This window comes from Protopterus annectens, chromosome 7.part0, assembly GCF_019279795.1.
Source record: "Protopterus annectens isolate FY-2018-M chromosome 7.part0, PAN1.0, whole genome shotgun sequence".
In the NCBI taxonomy this organism is placed as follows: domain Eukaryota; kingdom Metazoa; phylum Chordata; order Ceratodontiformes; family Protopteridae; genus Protopterus; species Protopterus annectens.
Genome location: NC_056739.1, coordinates 770,794,965 through 770,809,104, shown reverse-complemented (window position 1 = coordinate 770,809,104; position 14,140 = coordinate 770,794,965).

The following is a 14,140-nucleotide window of genomic DNA, read 5'->3' as shown; positions in this document are numbered from 1 at the left end:
CCTGGACAATTGTCTGATTCAGGCAGAAAGCTAGGACTTGCTATTAAAACATCTGGCATTTGTAAAGAAACTTCTAACCTTGCTGGGGTATACCATAAACGAAAAGAAATCTCACCTAGTACCCTGCCAACAGATTGTATTCCTGGGAGCAAGCTTGAACACAACTTCCCAGATGGCTTTCCTCATGCCAAAGAAACAAGTTTATTTGACAGCCTACTTCAAACTACTGGCCACAAAGACCCAGCTATCATCAAGGAAAAATCTGCAAGCCCTGGGGTTCATGGCCTCTTGCATTCTACTAATTCCATATGCAAGACTGCATATGAGGAAACTACAATGGTATCTAAAAAGCCTATGGTGCCAACATTCTCAGGACCTGAAACAATGATTCCTATCATTCCTTATATAAAGACAGAGTTTGTTTGGTGGGCAGAGGCCTGCCACCTCAACAAGGGGCTCCCTTTCAATCTACCCCCTGCCGCCCAAACCCAAACATATGCATCAGACTATGCATGGGGGGCTCAATTGGCAGGGCAGTGCATTCAGGGCAAATGGAACCCGAGTCAGATGCACCTGCATATTAACCAAAAAGAAATATTAGCTCTATAGAATTCCCTGACAGCCTTCAATGACCACATCCTTCCAGGACAATTACTGGTAAAAACAGACAACACCACAGTTATGTGGTACATAAACAAGCAGGGGGGAACCCACTCATACCCCTATGCAGACTAGCCATGGCTCTGTGGAATTCAGCCTTGAGCTACCAAGTGCACCTACAAGCTCAATTCCTGCCAGGCAAGCTAAATTCACTGGCAGATGACCTAAGCAGAAATCTCATGGAAACTGGAACCAAAAATATTCAACCTCTTGAGGAACAAATGGGGGACTTCAGAAATAGACCTGTTTGCCTCCCCCCAGAACTACCAATTGGACAAATTCTGTACAAGGACTCCCCACAGTCAAGCTTGGAAAGTGGATGCCCTGTCCTTTACCTGGGAAAGCTTCTCGGTTTATGCCTTTCCCTCTCTGCCTCTCCTCTTGAAGGTTCTGCTAAAGATCAAACAGGACAAACCAAGGACAATACTGATTGCGCCAGACTGGTCATGCCAGCATTGGTAGCCCCTCTTACACATATTATATTGCTGGAGCCATGGCACCTACCTCAGACACCTTCCCTGCTGTCCTAGCAGGTGGGCCAGATTCTGCACCCTCAGCCTCAAACCCTGAACCTTGCAGCCTGGCTAATCCCTTGAGCTCTCCAATAGTAGGTGTTAGATGTTATTCTGGAAGCAAGGAAGCCTAGCACTAGAAAATCTTATGCTGAAAAGTGGAAAAGATAACTGTTCCTGGAGCCAAACTCAGGGGATGGACACAACTTACCTCATATTCTTCAGTACATAACAGAAATGCTCCACAAGGGCCTATCCTTTTCATCAATTAAAATTCATGCCTCTGCCATTTCAGCACATTATAATACTAAACCACCCCTCTTCTCTCACCCCCTGCTAAAGCAGTTCCTTGGGGGCCAAAAATTTAGACACCTCCCCAGGCAAGCCCCTAGTCCAGCCTGGGACCTTAATTTTGTATTGGAAAAGCTCACTCTCCCTCCATTTGAACCAACTGCAACTGCAGAGTTGAAAATCCTTTCTTGGAAAACAGCCTTCCTTCTAGCCATCACTTCAGCAAGAAGAGTGCCTGAATTACAGGCCCTCATGTCAGTGGAGCCCTTCATTATCTTACATACAGACAGGGTTTCTCTCAGGACCAATCCTTCCTTTATACCCAAGGTGGTGTCTAGTGTGGCCCTAAATCAGTCCATTTATTTGGCTTTTTTTCTTGAACCCACAAAACAAAGGTTAACGAATACTGCACTCTTTGGACATGCGCAGACAACTTAGATTTTATTTGGAGAGGACCAAGCCTCTCAGAAAATCTGAACAGCTACTAGTTGGCTTTGCTGCAGGGGCAGAGGGGAAGGCCATTTCAAAGCAACCCATTTTTAAATGGATAGCTCATTGCATTCATTTCTGCTAAAAGCACCATGGAAAAACTACCCCACAGGGGATAAGATCACATTCCACCAGGGCTGCATCTACCTCTACAGCCTTCCTCAGAGGAGTCCCTACCAGGGACATCCTAGAAGCTGCTACCTGGAGCTCTGTACATACCTTCAACAAGCACTACCAGATGCCTATTTTTTCTAAATCCAGAGCTGGTTTTGCCGCTGCAGTCTTGCAGGGCTTAATAGCTGGCCCTAATGCTGTCTAAATTCCTCCTCCATTCCTTAGCTTTGGGAATCAACCCAAATGTAATGACTGCAACAGTGAAACAGGAAGAACATAGTACAGTTGTGTACACTTGACATAAATGTAGATGTTCAAGTGTATTCATTGTTGCAGTCCTGGTTACCCTCCCTCCAACCCCCTGACTTCTCTTGGCTCTACCTTCCTTCTTGTTTGGTGTATTTAAGCTTTCTGGTGTATTTGCTTTTTGTTGGAGGTGTAACCTAACATTTAATTGCTTCCCATTATGGGGGCACCTGACATCTGGGGCAAGAAAAACTGATGTAATGGCATCAGCTGCATGTTTTATACTCCTGTCGACCTGACGTCATGGAAGAAGAGACAGCATCCGATGCCAGAATCCAAGACTTTGATATTCAGGCCAGCTGAGGGCTACCTGCAGGCAGATAACCCAAATGTAAATGACTGCAACAAGTGAATACACTGGAACATCTACATTTATGGTAAGTGTAGACAACTGTACTTTCTCTAATACCCTGCAAATTTCCCCTGGTCAGTATGTATACCACCTCAGATCTCCCCTGAAAAGATGACATTTGCCTAGAGGGACTATCCTAGCAAACAAAGTCAATAAACAAATCAGTGAGACAGAGCATTACAAATGGAAAAACACTGTAAGTGTTAGTACCAAGCCAACAAAACTACTTACAATGCTAATGGATAGGATAAATTTAGGTACAAGAGCTTCTAAATGGGAAATATAACATAGAAGAAAATGCACATTAAAAGAACCATACTGTAAGAAAAGTAGTTGGACTCATTGTGAGAATATGGAATGTACAACTTGTAAGGACATTTTTAAAATATGAGGTATGGAAAAGGAAAGGTTGCAGTTTATTTAGTTATGCATTTATTTTTAGATTTAATTGGCAAGGTCTACTTTAGATAATTCCGGGAAGAAAAGTTCCGCAATAGCAAGTTAAGGAAATAATACAAAGATCTGTAACTGTTACAGGCTGGCTGAGAAGCAGATAAAGTAGATATTACATGGCATTCTATAAACTAATGAAAAGGACAAATGAAATTTTAAACCCAGAACTGAAGCAACTACTAACAAAAAGCAAAACATTATGAGACATGCAGCAGACTCCAGGTAAAAGAATAGTAGAATTTATTGGACAAAGTTTCAGTTTAGCTCTTCTGTCCCTCACCAAGGACTTAAGAACTGAGATCACAGTAACCCCATTTAAAAAATAACTAAACTATTTTAATTAATATAATTATTAATTAATAATATACATTACTACAGAATAAATATACATAATATATATAAAGTCAATTTCTTTTTATCACTGTTCCTTTATGCTTTTAAATTTTAAATGTCCATTTAAACCCAGAGGGCATCCAGCAATCGATTCTATTTGCCATTTCAGTTCCCGCCCCTCCAGAATGTTATTATCATCCCCACCTGTACCATCATCCTGTACATAATACAACACAAAACATGAAAACTTTTAAAAGGATAGATATTCAGCTATGATAGACATACAGATGATGTTAAAAATGAGATTTTAAATATTCCTTTTAATTGCAATTTATTTTTTTGGTTTGTCTGCTGCAATGGTTAACAAAAAGTGTGTTGAAAGGGTAAGTTGTTACTGGGAATATTTTAAGATTTTTTTCAGCCCTCCTTTTCCAAATTATCTATGAGATTCTGTAATCCTTCATCCAAAATTAATAAAAAATAAAGAAGAATCTCACCAAAATGCAGGTAAACCAGTTTTTAAGAAAAAATGACAGGTGGGTTCCAAAAAGAATTATGGAGTCTCCTCCCCCCAAATCCAAGGATAGTCCAAGAAGTCAGAAGGACTGTTTAAGGGATTTTGTCATTACCCCAACTTGGCTGTCCCTTTTCCCTTCCAAAAGTCTAAATATTCATTTTTCTCTTTGACAATTGAATGCTAATGGAGTACCTATTACACTCAGTCATTTCTCTCTGTCTGTCTCTGTCTGTCTGACTCACACACATGGACATAACCACACACACACACACACACACACACACACACACACACACACACACACACACACACACACACACACACACACACACACACACACACACACACACACACACGCTTTTATTTTGTTATAGTTGTAAACAATGGTGACCATTTGCTTTTGAGACATCAGAGCTTCACGACACCTTTAGTATATAGCCGTGAACTTGTTTTTCATAGGGCATACCTAAACAGTAACACCTCACCTACTGTAGAACATTCATTCTACAGTCATGGTGATAGACAGGCTGCCCTTTCTCTAAAACAATTTAAGTCATAGTTCTCTCATTTACTCCAGACTATGCATACTACCTGAACTGTCTCTGCTCTCAAAATAGTATTAATTTTTGTGTTCAAATCATGTAATACAATTACAGATCAGTAGCAATATGAAAAATAGTAATTTTCATGTTCAGATCAAGTTATACAAATGCAGATATATGATATGAAAAATTTAAATATATGAATATTTCAAGTAATCCTACCACTGAAAGTAACAACCCACCAAATTACTTAAGCATCTGATATAATTTATAATTCTTTATTAAGTGTAACTATTGTATTTAAAAGAAGAGAGTTTCCGCTGAGCTTTTTATTTTAAGAATTATTTAGTAATGATAAAGACATTAGATTCTGTTAATTTTTTTAAATATGAAGACATAAAATAAATTGAAGTTATTTATGAGTAATAAATAATCTTTAAAATAAATCTGGAGTCTTCTTTTCTCTACCAAAATAAGTGAGATTGCCTTACCTCGATTCTGTTATTCTGTTTAGCTGTGTGAATAATACTGAGGTGGTAATATAAAACGCTATGCTTTTTCAAGTGAATTTTGGATGATGTCACAATGAAGCTCTACGCAGTCAAACAACAGCAACTGACATATCTGGTTAGTGAGTGGCATGATTGGCTGATGCCACAACTCAATTTCATGATGTCACAATAGGCAGCACTGTGAGGTCACTGAGATGTAACTCTGCTGGTTGCCACTTGGAAGGCATGGCAAAATTTATGATACTCAATGGTCATTATGACAAGGTCATGGTAGTGTAAAGATTTACAGTTTTCAAAGCACACTTTCCTAAATCCCAGCCCCACACACACACACTCTCTCTCACACACACACACACACACACACACACACACACACACACACACACACACACACACATACACACACACAGAAATTCATTAACTGTGCATTTTTATCTACTGTTGCAAAAAAAAAAATACCCAACTGTCAATAAAGTAATTTTGAATACACATAATATATACGTATTTAAGAAATTTTCATTTAACATTTGGGTGTTTTTCCGTTAAACCGTTACCACGTCTTCGCGCTGCTGGTGCTGCTGTGTTTTGCCAGTATTTACTCAAAGAAGTAACCGAAGAAGGAATCGTTATGTTTTTAGTGTATGTAACAGTTTTAATGAATGTAAGACAGTAACAGCAATCACATGTAATGAATGAAACCGGGATCAGAAGGACATGTAAAGTTTTTTTAACACATTGAACAGGGATCAGTAGTAGGTAACATTATAGTGTCCAAGGGAAGTACTGTAACACTAACTAGCAGGCATGAAAGTAACAAATCCATTTAACATAGCAGAGAACATTTCTCCTTTGCCATGCATGCAACGCCACATGAATTCAATCAAGTAAGACTGTAAATGATGGGGAGCAGTCCCTCTTTGGTGTTTATTGTGCCACTTTGCAGTACCCGACAAGCACTCCACTTTTTGAGTATGACACCCAGTGTCTGGATCAACGAAGTTATATGAGTGATTCACGGTGAAATGCTGGCATCTGGCTGCTTCCAACTCCTCAGATTGATATCCTCTCCGGCAGTCAGAGAATATAGTGCTTCCATCTTTTACATTATCTTGTATTGCAGGCAGTAATGTATTTGCAGATCGGTCCGGAACAGCCACAAGGAAGCATTCATTAGTTTCCCGACACACATCTCCAAAGACCCATTTTAGTGGCAGAACCCGACCTACGTTAGCTTTCCTTCGAGTGAACAAGCTTTCATCAATCTCCACCACTCTGTCTGGGCCACCTATTTTCACATTGGGACGACCTAACAAGAAATTGGCACATACCTCTCTGAGGTAATTATTCCAGTCCACCTTTGTGTTGTGATTAAGTTGAAGCTGTGTCTGGCAGAACTCAACATATGTCAAGTCCAAACACCATAGATAAATGAAGCGAATGGCAGTTACAAAAGGGATGCAGGATCCATAAAACCATGTGTGTGTTCAGACACCTTTCTCTTCATGGCAGGAACGAAGGCTGCATAGCCATTTGAGGTTAGAGGTACATTTAAATTTCATCAGGTGATTATTGGAACACAATCTGTCTTTGTGCAAAATACCTCTTTCTTGAAAAAATGTAATGGCCACTTCATCTCTTGGCAAATCCCACAGCGTGATATCCATGGCAGTCATAATATTCACGGGTGTGATTACATGAGAGAAAACCACAGGTTTGATTACTGTTTCACGTGCTTGTAAACTGAAAGAAAAAGCAGGAACTTGTATGTGTGCGATATGCCTTAAGAAAACCTTATTTGCTTCTGGGTGAAGTATGTGTAAGGAAAACGTCCAGCTAGTGGTAGAGCTTTAAGGGTGGTTTTCAGGTATTTCTGCTATGACAACACGGTAATGTACACCTAATATCACTACTGAAACTGGTTTGTAAGTTTTACACATGTAGTTGTCACACAGAAACTGAAATACCTTCAAACCACACACTGAAATACCGGCAACATAGAGCAGCGCAAAGTGGTAGGGATTTAACAGAAAAGTACCAACATTTGTTTAAAGGGACAATCCTAGTGTTTAAAACTCGGGTCCACACTATAGCTGAACAAAGTAACACCCACTTGACCGTGTCACTCATATTCTCACCCACGGTGTCAGTTTGCTTGCAAACACCCTGTATACCTCCAGTTCCAATCCTGTTTTGGATCCCAATCTCACCCGCACTTTAGTTGTATATTCCTATCATGCTGATCTTGGATTAACTACTTTGCTGCATCCTTCCTTACATCTTTTGTCATGTAATAATTTTTCACCTTGTCAAGATGTGAAGTTTCTCTTTTTTCTTTTTTGGCTGTTTTTTTTTTGTTAATTATTTTTTATGTCTGTGCCCATGTTTGTCACTGTAAACTTCGCAACATGCAGTTTCACTATGGTGTCCTTCTGATGTTTGCAATTTGTTTAGAGTTTTTCACCTCTCAGCTGTACAGACTTTTGTAGACTGTCCAGATTTTTGCCTAATACTTCTGGTCCATTATTAAAAGAGGGAGCTTTTCTGGCAAATTAGTGGCAAATCCTTAAGTACTGAAGTCAGGCAGTAATGACAGAGATTTAACTTTCCAACTTCATACCCATTATTAACTTTTTGCGAATACAGCACCTATAATTCTAACAACTTACTAAGCTTGTAAGAGCAATATTTTAAAAAGGCCCCGGTTGTTATATATGGCATTGTCCACATTTCTTGTGCTACTCTTAAGAAGTCGATAGATATGCTTACAACCTTGATGTCAGACGGTAAATAAAAGTTTGCACTCATTTCCCTTTGCCACTACTTTACTTCATAAGTTTTTTTTTAAACAACAATGAAAATCGGTCCCTACTTTTGGTCTATTGCATCCTCTGACCACCACTACTACTACAGACTTTGACCGAACTTATTGCTCTAAGAGATTCAGAGGAGCTGCTGGTAAGCAGGAGGAACTCTGCTCAACATCTGCCATTTGACACATGCCTGCTTTGGTATACTGCAAGAACAGCCCACTTGGCAAAATGTTTCACTAATCCCCTTTTGAGATATCACCTGAAACTGGCTTAGATGAGATGTTTCAGTACTAAGTGTTTATCAACTGCTCCAGCCACTACAAGAGTGCGTTTTAGAACGATCATTCATTGTGCATTGTTTCTATAGTAACCAGAATGAATGCTCATTCTCTAAGGCAAACCTTTACTGGCAGGAGCAGTTGGCAGGCACTTTGGTTCATAGGTAGGTACTAGGCTATTGGCCCAAGGGCCTACGTAAGCCTAGCCAACAAGGTTCCCTGGCAAACACCCTGTATACCTTCAGTTCCAATCCTGTTTTGGATCCCAATCTCACCCGCGCTTTAGTTGTATATTCTCCTGTGTTATTTTCCTGTGCCACTGTCAAGCAGAGACACAGAAGTGATCCCCAGGGTGTATTTCCTATTTCCCATCCACTCATCAAGATTTTTCTTGAAGAGTGCTAATGAAGAACTTTGCTTGACATAGATGGGTTGCCTATTCCAGAGTATGGAAGTCTCTCAGACAGGAATCTATCCCTCCAGCATGTCCTGTTTATTGTGGTGACAAGGTTTAGGTCACTAGAGCATGTAGCTCAGGGGATTGGGATTTCTTTAGGCGTAGCATGACCAACAGCTCTGGGTTTGACATAGCTTTATATGTTAGGCAGAGATCACCTCGGAGTAGGCAATATGCTATGGAGTAAAGCTGGAGTTTTTTGAGGTGGTTAGTGTAGGGCATTTGTTTGAGGCCAGTAATCCTCTTTGTGAGGTACTTCTGTGGCCTTTCCAGCTGCTGCAGATGTCTTGTGAGGTACATTCCAAAAGGGGCGTTGTACTCTATAATGGGTCTAATGAGTGTCGAGTAGAGGGGAACACTGACCTCTTTTTTCCTGGATGAGAACCCTTTTATGATGAGGTGTGCCACATAGAAGGACTTCCTGACTACTGTGGCGATGTGACTATCAAAGGAGAGACTACTGTCCACCTGGGCCCCAAGGTCTCTTATCATGCATTCGGTGTTAAGTAGATTGCTGCCTATGTGGTAGTTCATGGATACAGAGTTTTTACCAAAGGGGATGACACTGTACTTTTTGGAATTGAGCTTGTGGCCATGGCTCTGACACCAGGAATCTGTCTCACCGAGGCCCTTCTGTAGGATGTCCACATCATTTGGGGACTTGACTATGGCTCTTAGTTTGCAGTCATCTGCGAAGTTCATTAGCCAGAGGCCTTCTGTGTCAGCCTCTACTTCAGAGAGGTAGATACCAAACAGGAGAGGTTCCAGGACGGAACCCTGTGGTATTCCACTTGTCACTGCTTTGAGGTCAGATTTGGAGTCAGCAACTTTTACAGTGTGGGTTCTGTCAGTGAGCCAATTGGCAACCCATCTTGTGACGTAGGGATTTATACCTAGTTTAGTGAGTTAAGCTATAATTCCACAATGGGGGATGGTGTCAAAAGCCTTGGCGAGGTCAAAATAGGCTGTGTGAATCACCTTACCCTCATCTACGGCTTTCGTGATTGCCTCAAAGAAGTCGATCAGGTTCAGGAGGCATGATCTGCCTTTAACAAACCCGAACTGGGTGGGATCCAGAGTTTGGAGGTTAGCAATGTCTTTGTTTATGAGTTCCATGATGATACATTCCATGGCCTTGCAGACCAGGCTCATAGGTCGATAGTTCCCGGGATCAGTGGTGGCTCCCCCTTTGTGGAGTGGGATAACTGTTGCTGTGCGCCATTCAGCCATACAGACTTTCAATGAATTCCAGATTTTTGTGAAACATCCATCAAAGGTGTTTAATGGGGACTTGAATTTTTTTCCAGTTCAAAATGTTGCCCCTAACACTACAGGGTAATGTATGTATGTTCACACATGTGATGTATGTACACATGATCAGGCTGTGCCAGAACAAACCTGTCAATGCAGTAGAAAGCAAGACAACCCACATTATCAGTATCCAGCCATATATTTCAATACTTATTTTTTATGTATGTGCTGATCTATAAAAAATGTAAAATAAACAACACACGGTTTGAGTAAGTCCAAGCAATATGTCTCACGCAGCCATACAGACTTTCGCTGAATGTCCAGATTTTTGTGCAATATTTCTGGTCTGTTCTTAAAAAAAGGGAGATTTTCTTGAAAATTAGTGGCGAATCATTATGAACAGAAGTTAAGCAATAATGAGATTTGACTTTCCGACTTTGACAGGACTGTTAGATTGTACTTAATTCCTGAAAAAAGCAGATTCCAGATGTTTCTCTCTTATTGTAGCTGTGTAGTGGTTACTGCTTCAATCCGGGATACAAAAATACAGAGCACAGCAAATGCACTGAGGAGTGTTACAGTTTAACAGCCAACATGAGCTCAGTTATTATCTTGCAATGTTATGTAAACCAGTGGAGCAACAAGTCACAACATACAGTTTCTATGTATATGTAACTGCTGTTTCAGGAAATACATTCTCGTTGATTCTTTTAAAAGTTGGATATTTTACTGTTTAATAATGACACCTCAAACACTTTTGACACGAGGTTGTAAACAAATTATTTTAACTGTCTGAACTTGACAGACAAAAATTAAGAAATGCCTTCTTAGTCCACTAACAGAAAATACAAACACTACACTACAGAGGTGATGTAATAACTTGTACTGGACCAGCATAGGTTTTACACTTTGTCTCTGTATTAGAATATTGGTCCAATAAAAGGTAATACATCACCTCTGTGTTCCAGTGTTTTTTTGGTTTCTGAAGTTGATAGCATAATACTATCGGCATTTGGCTGCAGGCAGTCATAATTGCTGCATATTGCATAAAATGGTACACCTCAGACTTTAATATACTGGCTGCTTTGGTAAGAATTAATGCCTCATGTTTTTGGCTGAATTTCATTTAGGATATTGCTCTGACATTAAATTTGTGACAGTAGTCTACATATCGCAAATTTATTTTAAGATTTTTTTCACTGCTTAGTAACGCATGTGTGATTTTCCATTTCATATTCTGTGTTAAAACATTATTATTTAAAATGCACTTGCAATGGACATTTATGCGCTCTCTTTCTTTGTTGCATGTCTTAGTGAAAAGGGTTACTATTAAGAGGTTCCAGATTATTCATGCTGTCTTGTATGTAGTTATTGACACTGGCAACTACAGCAATTTCACAGTTATACAAAAAAGAACACTTCTTTTTCACTGTGTTTGATTTCAGTACCATCAGTGACGCACTGGAATGGAAAGTAAGAAACTGTTGTCAGTGGCACTTATTTTTTCTAAGTTCAAATATTGAAGATACAGTTTGTATATACAGTGCTTCTGCCTCTTTACAGTACTCTCTATAGCTAGAGATCAATACCATTAAGAAGTAAAATAGAAATTTGATTCTCAGTGAGATTTTTTGATCTACCTTAATGTGCGTACTTTGACAGGTAGGTAAGGTGACATATTGCTTAAGTACAGTACAAGCTAGTATAGAAGACAAATAGAAGACTGAATGAGTAAAAGAACAGATAAATACAAATGCAGAAGACAAATATAAATATGGGTGGAAATTATATAGAAGCCCTAATCTCACTAGGTGACTTCATAGACCGTTGTGAAAACTGGAGTTGTACAAGATAGAATGTTAAAATGAAAGACAGACAGCAAATTAATGATTTGAAAGATATAGCACTGGACATGACATTGACATAGGACAACATAATGGTTATGGCAGATGGTATCCTGGTTTGCTGACAGAGGATATTATAAAGAGAAGCTCAAAGCACCACATCCTAGAGAAATAAGCAAACAGTAAACCAAAGAAGGTGGTACATTAAACAAGGAATGGGTTCTGGTGTAGAATGTGTGAGGGACATATGTAAGATTAAAGACAGTAAATAAAGGGGTGGTGGATACATCCAGCTTTTACCCCCATGAAAAATAATGGAAACAAAAGTGAATATCCAGGTACAAAGAGGTGCTTCATTGTCCATCTGTAATAGTAATTATGTCAGCTGGTTTTCAGTGCCCTGTAAGTGTGGAAATAAAATACTGTGATGGCTGTAATACCACAGGAGCAAGCAGAATCCCTTTATAATAAAGTTCAAGGGTAAATATGTGACATAATGTGCAAATAATGTATATGTTACTAGAATAACAGCAATAAAGATATTGGTTTTCTAAACAAATTAAAGAAAGATTAGTCTACAGCCCTTTCAGCAATTAAATTTCACTTAATCCGTTTACAGTCAGGAGGTGCATTCACATACAAGCAGAAAATGTCAATTAATTTCAGTATCAATTTATTTTAATAAATACATACCTGCAAAGATGCCTTTTTCTAACTGTCTCAGCAGTAGTTTCAAATAGCATACTCAAAAGTTATTTTTTTGTGAGGAGGGAAGGGGGTTTATATACCTTTTAATTCAGCTTAACTTGTCCTGTAAGTAATCAAACTCAAAGAAGCATAATGGATTTAAATAAAAAAATAAAAATGCACACTAGTGGGCAGTAAAGACACTGGCCATTGCTCATACAATTAACATATAAAAAACATAACATAACAAAAAGAACACACACAAAGCCACAATTTTTTGAGCACAATAATGTCATCTACTGCAGACATTATAGGTAAAAATGGATCTTCATGATATGTAGAATTCTTCTGCCTGTGGTGTTGGGTCTCCAAACTTAACTGGGTGGTCTCTTAGTTCCCTGCAATGCCCATCCTTTAAAGAACCACTATGGGAAAACCATTTAAAAAGATATATTTTTTAATTTTTCCTTACGTTTGGCTCATTGCAAACCTGTATGCACCAGACAGAAGTAGTTACTAATAATTTTATTCAGTTTGTAACCCTGGGGGGGGGGGGGCAGACGTCCTGATGAGATTTTGTTGGCTTATCTTCCCCAAATACACGGTGAGTCCACTGTTTCTGAGAATACAGTGCCCATAGCTGAGCTGTCATGTAAGACTTCCATTCACTTAGAATGGAAGAAGAGGAAAGAGCAGCTAAGTTTGACAGGCCTCAGTAAGAGTATCATTTACTGTCACACACTGCCTTTTAGAAATGTATTTCCTTACTGTGTGTTCCACATTCTGTGAAAAAAGCTTCCAGAACTGCCACCTCATTGCTGAGATAGCAGAGTTTATTTAGGCATTCTAATTTGATCTTCTTCAGTTCCTTCTCAAGTTACTTCTCCCTTATTCCCACCCTCAGCTAGAAGAGTTTCACATTTCCTACCCTGCTAGGTTTAGCTAATTTGAATGACAATATACATCAAACAGAGTTGCTTGCAGTCAGTAAGGTGTGCCTCTGAAACTCTTCCCTCATCTCTCTCCTTACTGCTATCATCTGAATAGTACTTTCATAGGAAGTCATGGTAGACATATGTTTTAGCATTCCTCTGAACATGCCCGTAATGTATAGGGCCACTGACAGATTTAGCTATGACTCCAAATTCATACTCTAATCACAATGAATATTCATATTTGCAGTCCTCATTGCATTTTTATCCAGTAGGCATGCCAGTGATGTGTCCTATTTAGGTTCATAGGTTAGTACTAGGCTAATTGCCCTTGCGAGCCATTTTTTAAGCCTAGCCAATTATCCCTTGTGAGACTCAAACCCTGTACCTTGTGTTTGTAAAACAAGCCACCATTAGGCCATTAGGCCACCATTAGGCCACCCTCCCAACCTTGTAGTTATACTGCTGTTCATCATCTTCTTTCGGCTGTTCCCATTAAGGGTCACCACAGCGGATCATCTGTTTCCATTTCTTCCTGTCCTCAGCATCTTGCTCTGTCACACCAACCACTTGCCTGTTCTCTCTCACCACATCCATAAACCTTATCTTAGGCCTTCCTCTTTTCCTGTTACCTGGCAGCTTCATCCTTAGCATCTTTTTCCCAATATACTCAGCATCCCTCCTCAGCACATGTCTAAACCAACGTAATCTTGCCTCTCTGGCTTTGTCTCCAAACCTTCCAACCTGGGCTGACCCTCTAATATACTTATTCCTAATCCTGTCCACCCTCATCACACCCA